The sequence below is a fragment of the Betta splendens genome, chromosome 17, assembly GCF_900634795.4.
Source record: "Betta splendens chromosome 17, fBetSpl5.4, whole genome shotgun sequence".
NCBI classification, from domain to species: domain Eukaryota; kingdom Metazoa; phylum Chordata; class Actinopteri; order Anabantiformes; family Osphronemidae; genus Betta; species Betta splendens.
This window is the reverse complement of record NC_040897.2, coordinates 1,160,975-1,174,578: the sequence shown is the minus strand read 5'-3', so window position 1 is coordinate 1,174,578 and position 13,604 is coordinate 1,160,975. Positions and strand designations below refer to the sequence as shown.

Here is a 13,604-nt window from a genome sequence, read left to right as displayed (position 1 = left end):
CTGACAATTACTGTAAGTTAGTTAAGGAAGAACACAGAGACTGGCTTCTAATAAACCTTTACTCTATTACACAGTGATAGCATTTTCTCTTAAACTGTTTAAACATTGCATATTCTTCATGTCGAAGTGTTTGCACTATGAATCCTAACAGTCATCCGACACCACTGTATGTGTTATTTAATACTCCGACGTGTTTGCCAAGTCCCCACGTAGTTATTATGTACATTTCAATGCAGCTTTTGGCATTTCACATTGATACAGGAGAGCAATGTGTCTTCATAATCACAGATAACAGCCTCAGAGCCTCCTCTATGCATGTGTGAGAAGAGAGGAGACACAGGGACATCCTTCAGAGGCGATTATTATTATTTAATGCATGAAAAAAATGTCCCTGCCGTCCAGCATTTAATGTCACGGCAGAGGAAAATACAAAACAATAATAAAAAGCGAGATCAAGCTGAGCTGCTGAGTGGGTGTTGTACTTCTAAGCCTCGAGACAAAAGAAAAACATATCCTGTGGATTTCAGTGAGCCGCTGTCATCCTCTTGCTCCTCGCTGCAGTTTTCTGTTCTAGATGTCCCCGCTTTAATCCCTCATTTGTTTCAAGAGGGGAGGAATAGAGGGAGGAGTGAGAAATCCCACACTGAATATCCCGATGAGGAAACATTAAAAAAAGCCACACTTGGCTCCCACAAGGACACAAAATGTAATGGCTTCGCACTAGCGCTGCTCATCCTGCCAATAAAACGTGCTCCGGCGCCTGTGCCGGAACTGAGGTGAGCGGTGGATGTTAAACGCTTCTGTGCTGTCAGATGTATTTAAAGATTTTAACAGGCATTAGAGCCAAGAGTCAAAAACACCAACACACAAACAAGATGTGTGTGTGCAGACTTAAAAACAGTGCCTTGGTTTGAAGGTGTGACTGTTTGGACCCACGCTGAGTTCTGGTTAAATTTGCAATGTGCTCTGCTGCTCGTCTGAACGCATTGAAGCGCGAGGCTGCGCTCAGCGTCGACGTCTCGGTGCCTGAAGATCCAAACCTCTGGCTGTTCGCTGCAGGCGCCTGTTTATTTATGGCTGAGCCACGCAGGCCTCGAGTCCTGCTCTGATGTCAGTGCACATGAGTGTCCTCCTGTTGGCGCACAGGCAAACGCTGGGCTAATAGTTAGAGCAACGTCCAAGACCCGTTAATAATGCAGTCAATTACATACATTTAGACAAAACAAACAAATTAGCTGTTTCTTTCATTTTCTCTGTTCTTGGGGCTGAACCAACACTGCTGCACTTTAAGTTGTCTGTACTGTATGTATTTGAGTACAACACCCTGTAGTTTCTCTCTAACAGCTACCAAACACATATTTTTTGCATATTATTATGAAAAGCCAAGCAGGTAGTAATCGTAGCGTGTGAACAGCGTTGACGGAAGCTATCATTTAGCTCACGTCAGCTCCACAGAAACGCTCCTCTAGGATCAATCAAATGTGGACAAATCTACAAACATTTTGAATTCTGATGGTGATTTCCCATACTTTTCTCCACCTGGAAGAGGCCTGCTCCTCCTCGGCCCCAGGATGGATGCTGGCCTTTATTCTCTCAGTGGTCTGTGTCACAGGCTGTGACCACGGGGGGACGCTTGGCCTCCCAGGAGGAAGCATCACTGGAGCTGCACGGATGCAGCTGGTTAGCAGAGCCTCTCCAGCTGTTATTAGGCCACGGCACCAGCGGCGCGGAGGCTGATTGAGACAGACTGGAGCGGGTTTCATCGGCGGGATCGAGGAGTCGCCGTGTCTGTGCTTCAGTTGTTCTGGATGCAATCGTACAAATGAGTTTATGATGGATAAACACTTTGTGAACACGGCCTGACTCGTTGTGCAGAGGAGGAGGGGGAGCAGCAGCACCTGCAGCTACAGTGAATATGTCCTGTGTTGCTTGAGCTCTGCCTCTTAAAGGCCATGAACGCATCGCGTCTCAGGCCTCTGTCCAACCACATATGAGGTTGGGGGTTCGTTCACACACACGCAGCCTGGCTGAACTCTGGACAGGGGGGGGGGGGGGTCTTCAAAGTCTTCAAACCCAGCTTCTGAGTGACTGGCTCCACATCTGGGATTTAGCCTTTCCTGCCTCTCACCGCCGTCAGCGCGGCTGCGGGTGGTGCCTGGTGGAAGCCGTGCTCGGTGGAGGTGTTACTGTATCACGGACAGCACCCATGCGTTTACCAGAGTGACTACAATCACAACAACGACCACGGGCTGTAGTTGCTGTTACACATCCATTAACCGCTTACTCCCTAGGTCACGGGGGTGCTGGAGCCTATCCCAGCTGGATATGGGCGAGAGGCAGGGTACACCCTGGACAGGTCGCCAGTCCATCACAGGGCAACACATAGACATTTCACTCACACCTACGGGCTCAGAGTGGACGCATGGCTCACAGTGGAGAGAAGCCAATCAACCTAATGCACATCTTTGGACTGTGGGAGGAACCCGGAGAGAACCCACGCAAACTCCACACAGAAAGGCACCAGGGCCGCCTCCGGGAATCGAACCCAGAGGCGACAGTGCTACCCACCGCACCACCGTGCCGCCCCACATAAGCCATTATTAATTTTTAAATGCAGACAGGTTCTACATCTAAACATAGCCAACGTTTCTTGGTAGCGCTTTACAGCAAATCATAAGGAGCGAGCGAAGAAAGGAAAAGATCTAATGCAATCTCACAAAGGCGTTTTAGCAGCTGCCTGTGACTCTCTACTCTGCACAAATGTGTCAGTTAATGCTTTAAAATCCCACCTGAGAGTGAGGATGTAATGTTCCAGTGTCAGAACTTTGTCAAACGTCCCCAGAGTGTAATAATCCGGTGACCTGCTTTACTCGGCTCTTTGTTTGGGTCAGTGCTCAGACAGTGGTTCTGAGTCAGGAGGAGGTCAGAGTGGACGTACGGTCACAGTGGACGTACGGGTCACAGTGGACGTATGGTCACAGTGGACGTTTGGTCACAGTGGACGGATGGCTCACAGTGGACGTATGGTCACAGTGTACGTATGGTCACAGTGGATGTTTGGTCACAGTGGACGTATGGTCACAGTGGACGTTTGGTCACAGTGGACGCATGGGTCACAGTGGACGTTTGGTCACAGTGTACGTATGGTCACAGTGGATGTTTGGTCACAGTGGACGTATGGTCACAGTGGACGTATGGGTCACAGTGGACGTATGGTCACTGTGGACGCATGGGTCACAGTGGACGTTTGGTCACAGTGGACGCATGGGTCACAGTGGACGTATGGGTCAGAGTGGACGTATGGGTCAGAGTGGACGTATGGTCACAGTGGACGTATGGCTCACAGAGGACGGATGGTCACAGTGGACGTATGGGTCAGAGTGGACGTATGAGTAAGAGTGGACGTATGGGTAAGAGTGGACGTATGGTCACTGTGGACGCATGGGTCACAGTGGACGTATAGGTCAGAGTGGACGTATGGGTCAGAGTGGACGTATGGTCACAGTGGACGTATGGCTCACAGAGGACGGATGGTCACAGTGGACGTATGGGTCACAGTGGACGGATGGGTCACAGTGGACGTATGGTCACAGTGGACGTTTGGTCACTGTGGAAATATGGTCACTGTGGACATATGGTCACAGTGGACGTATGGTCACTGTGGACATATGGTTAGAGTGGACGTGTGGGTCACAGTGGACGCATGGCTCACAGTGGACGTATGGGTCAGAGTGGACGTATGGGTCAGAGTGGACGTATGGTCACAGTGGACGTATGGCTCACAGAGGACGGATGGTCACAGTGGACGTATGGGTCAGAGTGGACGTATGAGTAAGAGTGGACGTATGGGTAAGAGTGGACGTATGGTCACTGTGGACGCATGGGTCACAGTGGACGTATAGGTCAGAGTGGACGTATGGGTCAGAGTGGACGTATGGTCACAGTGGACGTATGGCTCACAGAGGACGGATGGTCACAGTGGACGTATGGGTCACAGTGGACGGATGGGTCACAGTGGACGTATGGTCACAGTGGACGTTTGGTCACTGTGGACATATGGTCACTGTGGACATATGGTCACAGTGGACGTATGGTCACTGTGGACATATGGTTAGAGTGGACGTGTGGGTCACAGTGGACGCATGGCTCACAGTGGACGTATGGTCACTGTGGACATATGGTCACTGTGGACGTATGGTCACTGTGGACATATGGTCACAGTGGACGTATTGTCACTGTGGACGTATGGTCACTGTGGACGTATGGTCACAGTGGACGTATGGTCACAGTGGACGTTTGGTCACAGTGGACGTATGGTCACAGTGGATGTATTGTCACTGTGGACATATGGTCACTGTGGACGTATGGTCACAGTGGACGTTTGGTCACAGTGGACGTATGGTCACAGTGGACGTATGGTCACAGTGGACGTTTGGTCACAGTGGGCGTATGGTCACAGTGGACGTATTGTCACTGTGGACATATGGTCACTGTGGACGTATGGTCACAGTGGACGTTTGGTCACAGTGGACGTTTGGTCACAGTGGACGTATGGTTAGAGTGGACGTGTGGGTCACAGTGGACGTATGGTCACAGTGCACGTTTGGTCACAGTGGACGTATGGTCACAGTGGACATATGGTCACAGTGGACGTATTGTCACTGTGGACGTATGGTCACAGTGCACGTTTGGTCACAGTGGACGTTTGGTCACAGTGGACGTATGGTTAGAGTGGACGTGTGGGTCAGAGTGGACGTATGGGTCAGAGTGGACGTATGGCTCACAGAGGACGGATGGTCACAGTGGACGTATGGCTCACAGAGGACGGATGGTCACAGTGGACGTATGGGTCACAGTGGACGTATGGGTCACAGTGGACGGATGGGTCACAGTGGACGGATGGTCACAGTGGACGTTTGGTCACTGTGGACATATGGTCACTGTGGACATATGGTCAGAGTGGACGTATGGTCACTGTGGACGTATGGTCAGAGTGGACGTGTGGGTCACAGTGGACGCATGGCTCACAGTGGACGTATGGTCACTGTGGACATATGGTCACTGTGGACGTATGGTCACTGTGGACATATGGTCACAGTGGACGTATTGTCACTGTGGACGTATGGTCACTGTGGACGTATGGTCACAGTGTACGTATGGTCACAGTGGACGTATGGTCACAGTGGACGTATGGGTCAGAGTGGACGTATGGGTCAGAGTGGACGTATGGCTCACAGAGGACGGATGGTCACAGTGGACGTATGGCTCACAGAGGACGGATGGTCACAGTGGACGTATGGGTCACAGTGGACGTATGGGTCACAGTGGACGGATGGTCACAGTGGACGTATGGTCACAGTGGTCGTATGGTCACTGTGGACGTACGGTCACAGTGGACGTATGGTCACAGTGGACGTATAGTCACAGTGGACGTATGGTCACAGTGGACGTATGGGTCACAGTGGACGTATGGGTCAGAGTGGACGTATGGGTCAGAGTGGACGTATGGTCACAGTGGACGTATGGCTCACAGAGGACGGATGGTCACAGTGGACGTATGGCTCACAGTGGACGTATGGGTCACAGTGGACGGATGGGTCACAGTGGACGTATGGGTCACAGTGGACGTATGGGTCAGAGTGGACGTATGGCTCACAGAGGACGAATGGTCACAGTGGACGTATGGCTCACAGAGGACGGATGGGTCACAGTGGACGTATAGGTCACAGTGGACGTATGGTCACTGTGGACATATGGTCACTGTGGACGTATGGTCACTGTGGACATATGGTCACAGTGGACGTATTGTCACTGTGGACGTATGGTCACTGTGGACGTATGGTCACAGTGGACGTTTGGTCACAGTGGACGTATGGTCAGAGTGGACGTGTGGGTCACAGTGGACGTATGGTCACAGTGGACATATGGTCACAGTGGACGTTTGGTCACAGTGGACGTATGGTTAGAGTGGACGTGTGGGTCACAGTGGACATATGGTCACAGTGGACCTATTGTCACAGTGGACATATGGCTCACAGAGGACGGATGGTCACAGTGGACGTATGGCTCACAGAGGACGGATGGTCACAGTGGACGTATGGGTCACAGTGGACGTATGGGTCACAGTGGACGGATGGTCACAGTGGACGTATGGTCACAGTGGTCGTATGGTCACTGTGGACGTACGGTCACAGTGGACGTATGGTCACAGTGGACGTATAGTCACAGTGGACGTATGGTCACAGTGGACGTATGGGTCACAGTGGACGTATGGGTCAGAGTGGACGTATGGGTCAGAGTGGACGTATGGTCACAGTGGACGTATGGCTCACAGAGGACGGATGGTCACAGTGGACGTATGGCTCACAGTGGACGTATGGGTCACAGTGGACGGATGGGTCACAGTGGACGTATGGGTCACAGTGGACGTATGGGTCAGAGTGGACGTATGGCTCACAGAGGACGAATGGTCACAGTGGACGTATGGCTCACAGAGGACGGATGGGTCACAGTGGACGTATAGGTCACAGTGGACGTATGGTCACTGTGGACATATGGTCACTGTGGACGTATGGTCACTGTGGACATATGGTCACTGTGGACGTTTGGTCACAGTGGACGTATGGTTAGAGTGGACGTGTGGGTCACAGTGGACATATGGTCACAGTGGACCTATTGTCACAGTGGACATATGGCTCACAGAGGACGGATGGTCACAGTGGACGTATGGCTCACAGAGGACGGATGGTCACAGTGGACGTATGGGTCACAGTGGACGTATGGGTCACAGTGGACGGATGGTCACAGTGGACGTATGGTCACAGTGGTCGTATGGTCACTGTGGACGTACGGTCACAGTGGACGTATGGTCACAGTGGACGTATAGTCACAGTGGACGTATGGTCACAGTGGACGTATGGGTCACAGTGGACGTATGGGTCAGAGTGGACGTATGGGTCAGAGTGGACGTATGGTCACAGTGGACGTATGGCTCACAGAGGACGGATGGTCACAGTGGACGTATGGCTCACAGTGGACGTATGGGTCACAGTGGACGGATGGGTCACAGTGGACGTATGGGTCACAGTGGACGTATGGGTCAGAGTGGACGTATGGCTCACAGAGGACGAATGGTCACAGTGGACGTATGGCTCACAGAGGACGGATGGGTCACAGTGGACGTATAGGTCACAGTGGACGTATGGTCACTGTGGACATATGGTCACTGTGGACGTATGGTCACTGTGGACATATGGTCACAGTGGACGTATTGTCACTGTGGACGTATGGTCACTGTGGACGTATGGTCACAGTGGACGTTTGGTCACAGTGGACGTATGGTCAGAGTGGACGTGTGGGTCACAGTGGACGTATGGTCACAGTGGACATATGGTCACAGTGGACGTTTGGTCACAGTGGACGTATGGTTAGAGTGGACGTGTGGGTCACAGTGGACATATGGTCACAGTGGACCTATTGTCACAGTGGACATATGGTCACCTTGGACGTATGGTCACAGTGCACGTTTGGTCACAGTGGACGCATGGTCAGAAAACACCAGCTTTCCTCCATCACGCTGGAACGCCGTCCTCAGACAGGACCTGCTGCTGAGGATCGGTCCGTTCTCATGGGACAGACAAATGATGTGGTCGGCGCTCGGTGCCGGAGGACGCGTGACGCCGCGGTCGCCGGTCGCCCTCAGAGGCTGAAGCTGCCGTCGGCCGCTGGTCCTGTGACTTGAGGGGGCGCTGGGATCTTGTTGTACAGCTGCAGATGGCGGCTGCCCGTGAAGGCGTCCCCAGGTGTCTTCTTCAATAAAGGCTCCGTGCGGTGAGACTGGCTCCAGTGCAGCAGCCTGTGATGAATGCTTCACGTGCTCTGACTTTACCCAGTTCACAGAGAAGCTCCCTGGAGCTGCAGGTCATCAGTCAGAGCGTCTCCAGGAGCTGTCAGCGGCTTTTGTCGCCTCCTCCTCCACAGAACAGAACAGAACAGAACAGAACCCAGCCGGCCCATTTGCTCCAGTTACGCCTCTGGCCGCTCTGTTCAACGTGCACTTGGCTCTGCAGCCACTCACTCATTCAGCGGCTCAGCCGACAGACGCTGGTTTCTAAGGGGACAGACGGACGGACGCTGGTGGAGACTCCGCTTCAGCGACGGGGACACGTCACAACACATTCGCTTTCGCCCGGAGTCAAAGCACATTTGCAGCGGCCGAATTTGGCTAAAGCGCTGTTAGAAAATGAGAGGTTGGAAAAAGGAGGGAGGCGTTTTCACTTTCATTAGCCAGACGTCCCTTTGGGCTCAGTGCGAGGACTGCCTTTACTCACCCATGCCCCCCCCCCCCCCCCCCCCCCCCCCCCCCCCATCAGCCTCCTCATCTCCTCCTGTGCTGGACCGCCCTCCTCTCCAACTTCTCTTTCATCCAACCTCTCTCCTCCCCCTCCACTCTTTCTTCCTCTCCTGTAGATTTTTACCCCCCCCCCCCCCCCCCCCCCCAGTCGTTCCATCTCCTCGTCCTCCCCCTGTCTCTATCTCCCCCTGTCTCTCCTCCGCCAGCATCATCGCAGCGCTCGCCTCCTTCTCTCTCCTCCTTTTCTGCGGTCTGTAGCCAATCGCTGCTCAGGGGGCGTGGCTTCGCGACTGGAGGATGCACGCAGCCTGTGGAGACAAGAGTGAGAGAGGATAGGTTCGGTGAAAAGAGACGTTTTCCCGAGCAACTTAGAGAAGCGACGCCGGGCTCGACACTGAGTGAAGCCTCGGCGTTGAGGGTCGGCCTCTCCTGGAGGAGGTGTTTAAGGACAGAGGGGGGTGAGAAGGAGCGCAGCTTCATGGGACTGCTCTCTGCTCATTCATCTGCGTCTCGGCCGCCCTCGAACCAAACTTTCGCGACGCCCGCAGCTTGGCTTCAACTCCAGGTTCGACTCCATCTTCGTGGACTGTTCGCGCTGACTGTGTCTAAACGCGCAGCCTGCAAAGAAGGATCTCATCTCAGCTCCAGAATTGTTTGTGCGCGCGCGACGGAATCTTCGTTCCAGTGAGTGTGTTTGACGTGCGAAGGAAGAGGACAATGTCTGGATTATCAGAGCCGCTCCTCAGCTCGGCCCTGGGAACAGGGGAGGAGTGAGGTGGAGGCAGAGAGGAGGAGAGGAAGAGAGGGCGCCGCCGTCCTCCAGTTCCTGTGCGCCTTCGCCGTCCGGACTCCCGCACGTTTCTCTTACTGGATACAAAGACGCACATCACGAGGAGCACGGGGCGGACCTGCCTTCACACCCTGGGTGAGTTTGCGCCCGTGTCCACGCTGGGAAATGCCAAAATAGAGAGAGCGAGCGAGAGAGCGCGCGCGCGCGCGAGAGGGAGGAGGCGCGTTATGGCGCGCGGCGCGTTTTCTGTTTTACGCGCAGCTCGCGCGGAAATAGAAAGAGTGGATGTTTATGTGCGGTGTGGCAGAGTTCAGACGTAAAGAGCGAGGGGTGGAGGCGGCGTAAGAGGGAGGGGAGATGGGACGATCAGCAGGAATGTGTCTGCAGTCGGACGAGGTGCGCGCGCGTGTGTTCTAAGTGCTACATTGGATTATACTAGAACTCATAACACGTTTCCTCCAAAGCTGTCAAATGAATTTACCAAGAACTGTCCTTCAGTCGCTGCCTGTTTGAGTGCGTGTGCCCGTCTTTCCTAACCGTGTGTGTGTGTGTGTTGTTGCTCTGTCAGTCACCCAGAATGCCTGCTACGCACCGCGCAGTTTCTCACAGGTTCCCTGAACCATGTGAGCGCAGCATTTGTCTGTCAGCTCTCTGCGGAGGCTCTGCTGAATGCGGCCGTGAGGAAGTCCTCAGAGGACGGAGACGAGCTGCGGGCTCAGACGGAGCGAGCGGCACTGCCTCGCGCCTGCGCCAGACCCGGAGGTTGTCAAACAAATGATGGGGAGGAAGCAAGGAGGGAAAAAGTCTCCGAGCTGGAAATTTAAGGCAGAGAGATAGAGCGCGAGAGAGAGGGAGAGAGAGAGAGCGAGAGAGAGAGAGCGAGAGAGAGCGAGAGAGAGAGAGTCCCTTTTGATCTGTAAACACTGCAACATCAAATCAATAAATACACCCACGCGCGCACACACTCCAGGTTCACCTGCAGCTGCTCGCCCCATCATATATGTGAACGTATACATTTACAGTAGCTTCCAGTAGACCGCACTCACTCGCGGTGTGGGCATTCCTGTGATGCGCTGTGGCGCCGAGAGCACAGAAATGAAGGCGGAGTGCGCGGCGCGCGGAGCTCTAATGACGTGTTATATAACGCGCGAGCGCGTATCCGTGCGCACGGAAAACAAGAAAAAGCGAGACTGAACCCCCGAGTCAGCGAGCGCCGATTCAGGCCGTTACAGCACGGTTACAGGCGACGGACAGAACGGCCGGAACCGAGCATTCCGTTGGTTCTGGATGAGATGGACAAACTTTTCCACATGAAAAAGGGAAACGCGCCAAGCCAGAGTTTCCTTTTTAGGGAAGAACAGCCGTTCTGCACATGATATTTCCACGGAGGGGGCGCGTGCCGCCCCACGCCCGCGCCCCGAACCCTCCCGTGTTCCGCGTGCTCCGCGGGCTCAGGTCCAACCACTGTGAAATGATTCGCCTCATTTTCACCGCGCGCGCTCCCTTTATGGAAGCTTGTGAATTAATGATGTCTCTCCACTTATTTCTGCAGGTTTAATCTTTAATTTGTCAGCTGTCTCGTGTTGACGGATGGTGAAGCACGAGCCCCTGGGCTCAGACATGCAAATGCCTCGCGCCTTCTTCTCAGTGAAAAAGACCGCTGTTCGGTTCAGAGCAGCTCTGTGGAGCTCTTGTGTCCGTGCAGTTTGTTGTCACGCGCTTTCCCTGTAGTTGTTGTGTGTGAGTGGTGTGTCTTTTTGTCTTTGTTGTTAGTTTTTTCTCATCCTTGTGTCGTTCTTCATACAGTAGATGATCTGTGCGTGACGTTGGCGCGTTCCCTGCGTTTCGTCTGAAGGCAGATTGGTACGTGTGGAAGCGAGCGGCCGCTCCCTGCGTTGAGTCTGTCCAGGTCTCTGGCCCCATGACCCCCACAGACCCCGTCCTCACCAGGTGAAGGGTCAGAGATGAGCGGGCAGCACCTCGGTCCACTGGGTCTATGTAGAACCAGCACAGTCCATCAGTCATCTGCATTTTACAGCCGATCGCTAGAGAACAAGCCTCTCTGATGAGATCAGATCCAGAGTCAGTGTCAGTATATTCCAGCCTGGGGATTGTCCATATAGAGGGAAATGATTTAGTCTGTATTAGTGGCTGAAGAAGCCCATTAGACACTTTGAAATTGATTTAGTGAGCGTGATTAAAGTGGTTTGGGTTCTCATTTGATTACATAGCTCATATCCTAGCAAGCTCAAACCCGTAATTATACCCAACAACTTTTATAATTATAAGTGTAAGTTGGGATCAGGATCAGGAATCACAAAGTGATTATTTGATTCCAAAGCTGAAAGCGGCAGCGCTGCGCTGTTCCCTGTCGTTCACTGGAAGAATGGACCAGCTACTTTAGAGTTCATGACATCATCGTGAGCATCTTATTTCAGATAAACGCATCCAGCGCCACACACACCTATAGAACCAGACAGCACAGAAACAATTCTACAGGAAAGAACATTAGTTTTGCAGCAGTGGATGAAATAAAGCTCCACTTTTCCTTATTTCCATCATTTCAGATGTTGCTGCAGAGTACGTTAAACGCTCCCTCTGCTCCACAGTCCGTATTTAAGAAGCTGATGCACAGAAATGAGCTTCGGCGCTGGCGGTTTCCCCTCAGCCTGAACAGACTGGACCGGTCCGCTCAGAACCTCACTTCCTGCACACGCTCAGCGCGACTTATGGCTGCATTCAAAACTAAGGAGGCAGCATTTAAATCCACTGCACAGCTTCAGGTGATGAAACATGTCTGAGCCCATAAATAGGAGTAGAAGAAACAAACTGACACAGATATCACGTGAACGACCCAACGCCGCGTCGACCAAACGCCGCGTCGACCGAACGACCGAACGCCGCGTCGACCGAACGCCGCCTCGGCCGAACTCTTTCTAAATGCGCGCCGCTCGGCGACGGCCGGTCCGCTCCCCCTCAAACGGCCAGGACGCGGTTTGAAATGCAAAGCGGCCTTTTCCCCGACTGACGATGACGATGAGCTGCTCCGCTTCGGGACCTGTCTTCTTCAGTGAGTCTGAGCAGAGCTGATGTTAATCACAAACATTATTTATTTTCAGGTCGGGTTGAGACGATACTCACCTTCACCTCCGCCTCTCCATTAGAATCTCATTCCCATTCTTTGCATTGCTGCTTCTTGGCTGATGCAGGACAACTCGTTGTGTTGCCAGATTATTCTGGCAACACAACGAGTGTCAGTCATCTTTTTACTATTTTCAGTAGTACAAATACATCAGAGGACAGGAAACCTTAGCATTCTATAGTTACTAGATCCAGAATATTGAAATAAACATTCATTTGCACACCTGATAGCAGACACATAGCTGCTGATTTATTCTTATTTTGCCAGATGGAACCAAGGATGAAATGTTTATTTAAAGCAGGGAGTTGCTAAAGACCCGCTGGAGGAATACAGTTTGAGCACAACCAACTTCTTGAATCCTTCTCTTAATTCCAGTGTAGTGGATTTGGCTAAAACTACAAACATTACTTCAAAAAGTGACCAACTAGAATGTTGTAATGAGGAATTTCCTTCACACTGAAGCAGCGAAGCAGCATTTTAAAACTTAAAATTAAAGCAATAAATCATCAAATCAGCACTCACGCACTCATGTACCATGACTTAAAAGTTCAATACGAGAGTCAGAGATGATCTTTGCTGTCCTTCTGGGACCACATCAAGGCAAAGGTAAATCAAGGTAAAACCTGAACCAGGACTGGTTACATGTACGTTCCAATACGTGGTGTGTCGTCCATGGTCATTGTTTGCTGAGACTTTTGTGACCTGACCCCCCCTCGTCACACGCTCCTCCCCCGTCGACGTCTCATTTACATCCTGATCGACTCCAGACACAGACTCTGCATTGAAACATCCAGGCCCAATTTACCTTTAACCTGGAAAAATAATCGAGCTTTATGCTCCTCAGAACACAAATGGTCTAAATGTGATCAACGTATTCGACTCTGCTGCTGCAAAACAGCGTGATTTTTGCTTTGCTGATTTTATCCATCATCATCAGTTGTAATTTGGCTTCAATTTTCTTTTCATTCCCGTAAATTAGTGGGACACTATGAGCTGTTTAGTTGTGGTGACCTATAAATGAAGCTGGTTTACTTTTACCTTTAAACATCTCATCCAGGAATGAATCGGTTCTTCATCCTGCCTGTTTTTGTGTCAGACATTAGAATCCGCCCTGTGGTGTGAAGCAGAAGCTAAAACCGCAGCCATCATCATCATCATCTTCATCACCACCACCACCACCGCTCCAAGCTGCCGTGCTGAGGCCTCTGGTGGCGCCGCGCGGCTCCGGTAGCTTGTTTAGAGCAAAGCGGGCGCTGGTGCATGTGTTGAGCGTGGCGATGGAGGGACCTGAGAGCCATTTAGCTCTATTTTCCCCTCGT

The 13,604-nt window shown here is 52.2% G+C and overlaps 1 protein-coding gene across 1 annotated transcript in view; it reads left to right on the top strand.

The window, feature by feature from the left end:
- Window positions 1-8,669: 8,669 nt before the first annotated feature.
- brinp2 (bone morphogenetic protein/retinoic acid inducible neural-specific 2) overlaps window positions 8,670-13,604 on the top strand; it is a 196,752-nt gene continuing 191,817 nt past the window's right edge. Inside the window, 1 exon segment of the mRNA XM_041067994.2 lies at window positions 8,670-9,278. The gene's annotated coding sequence lies outside the window, so the exon portion shown is untranslated.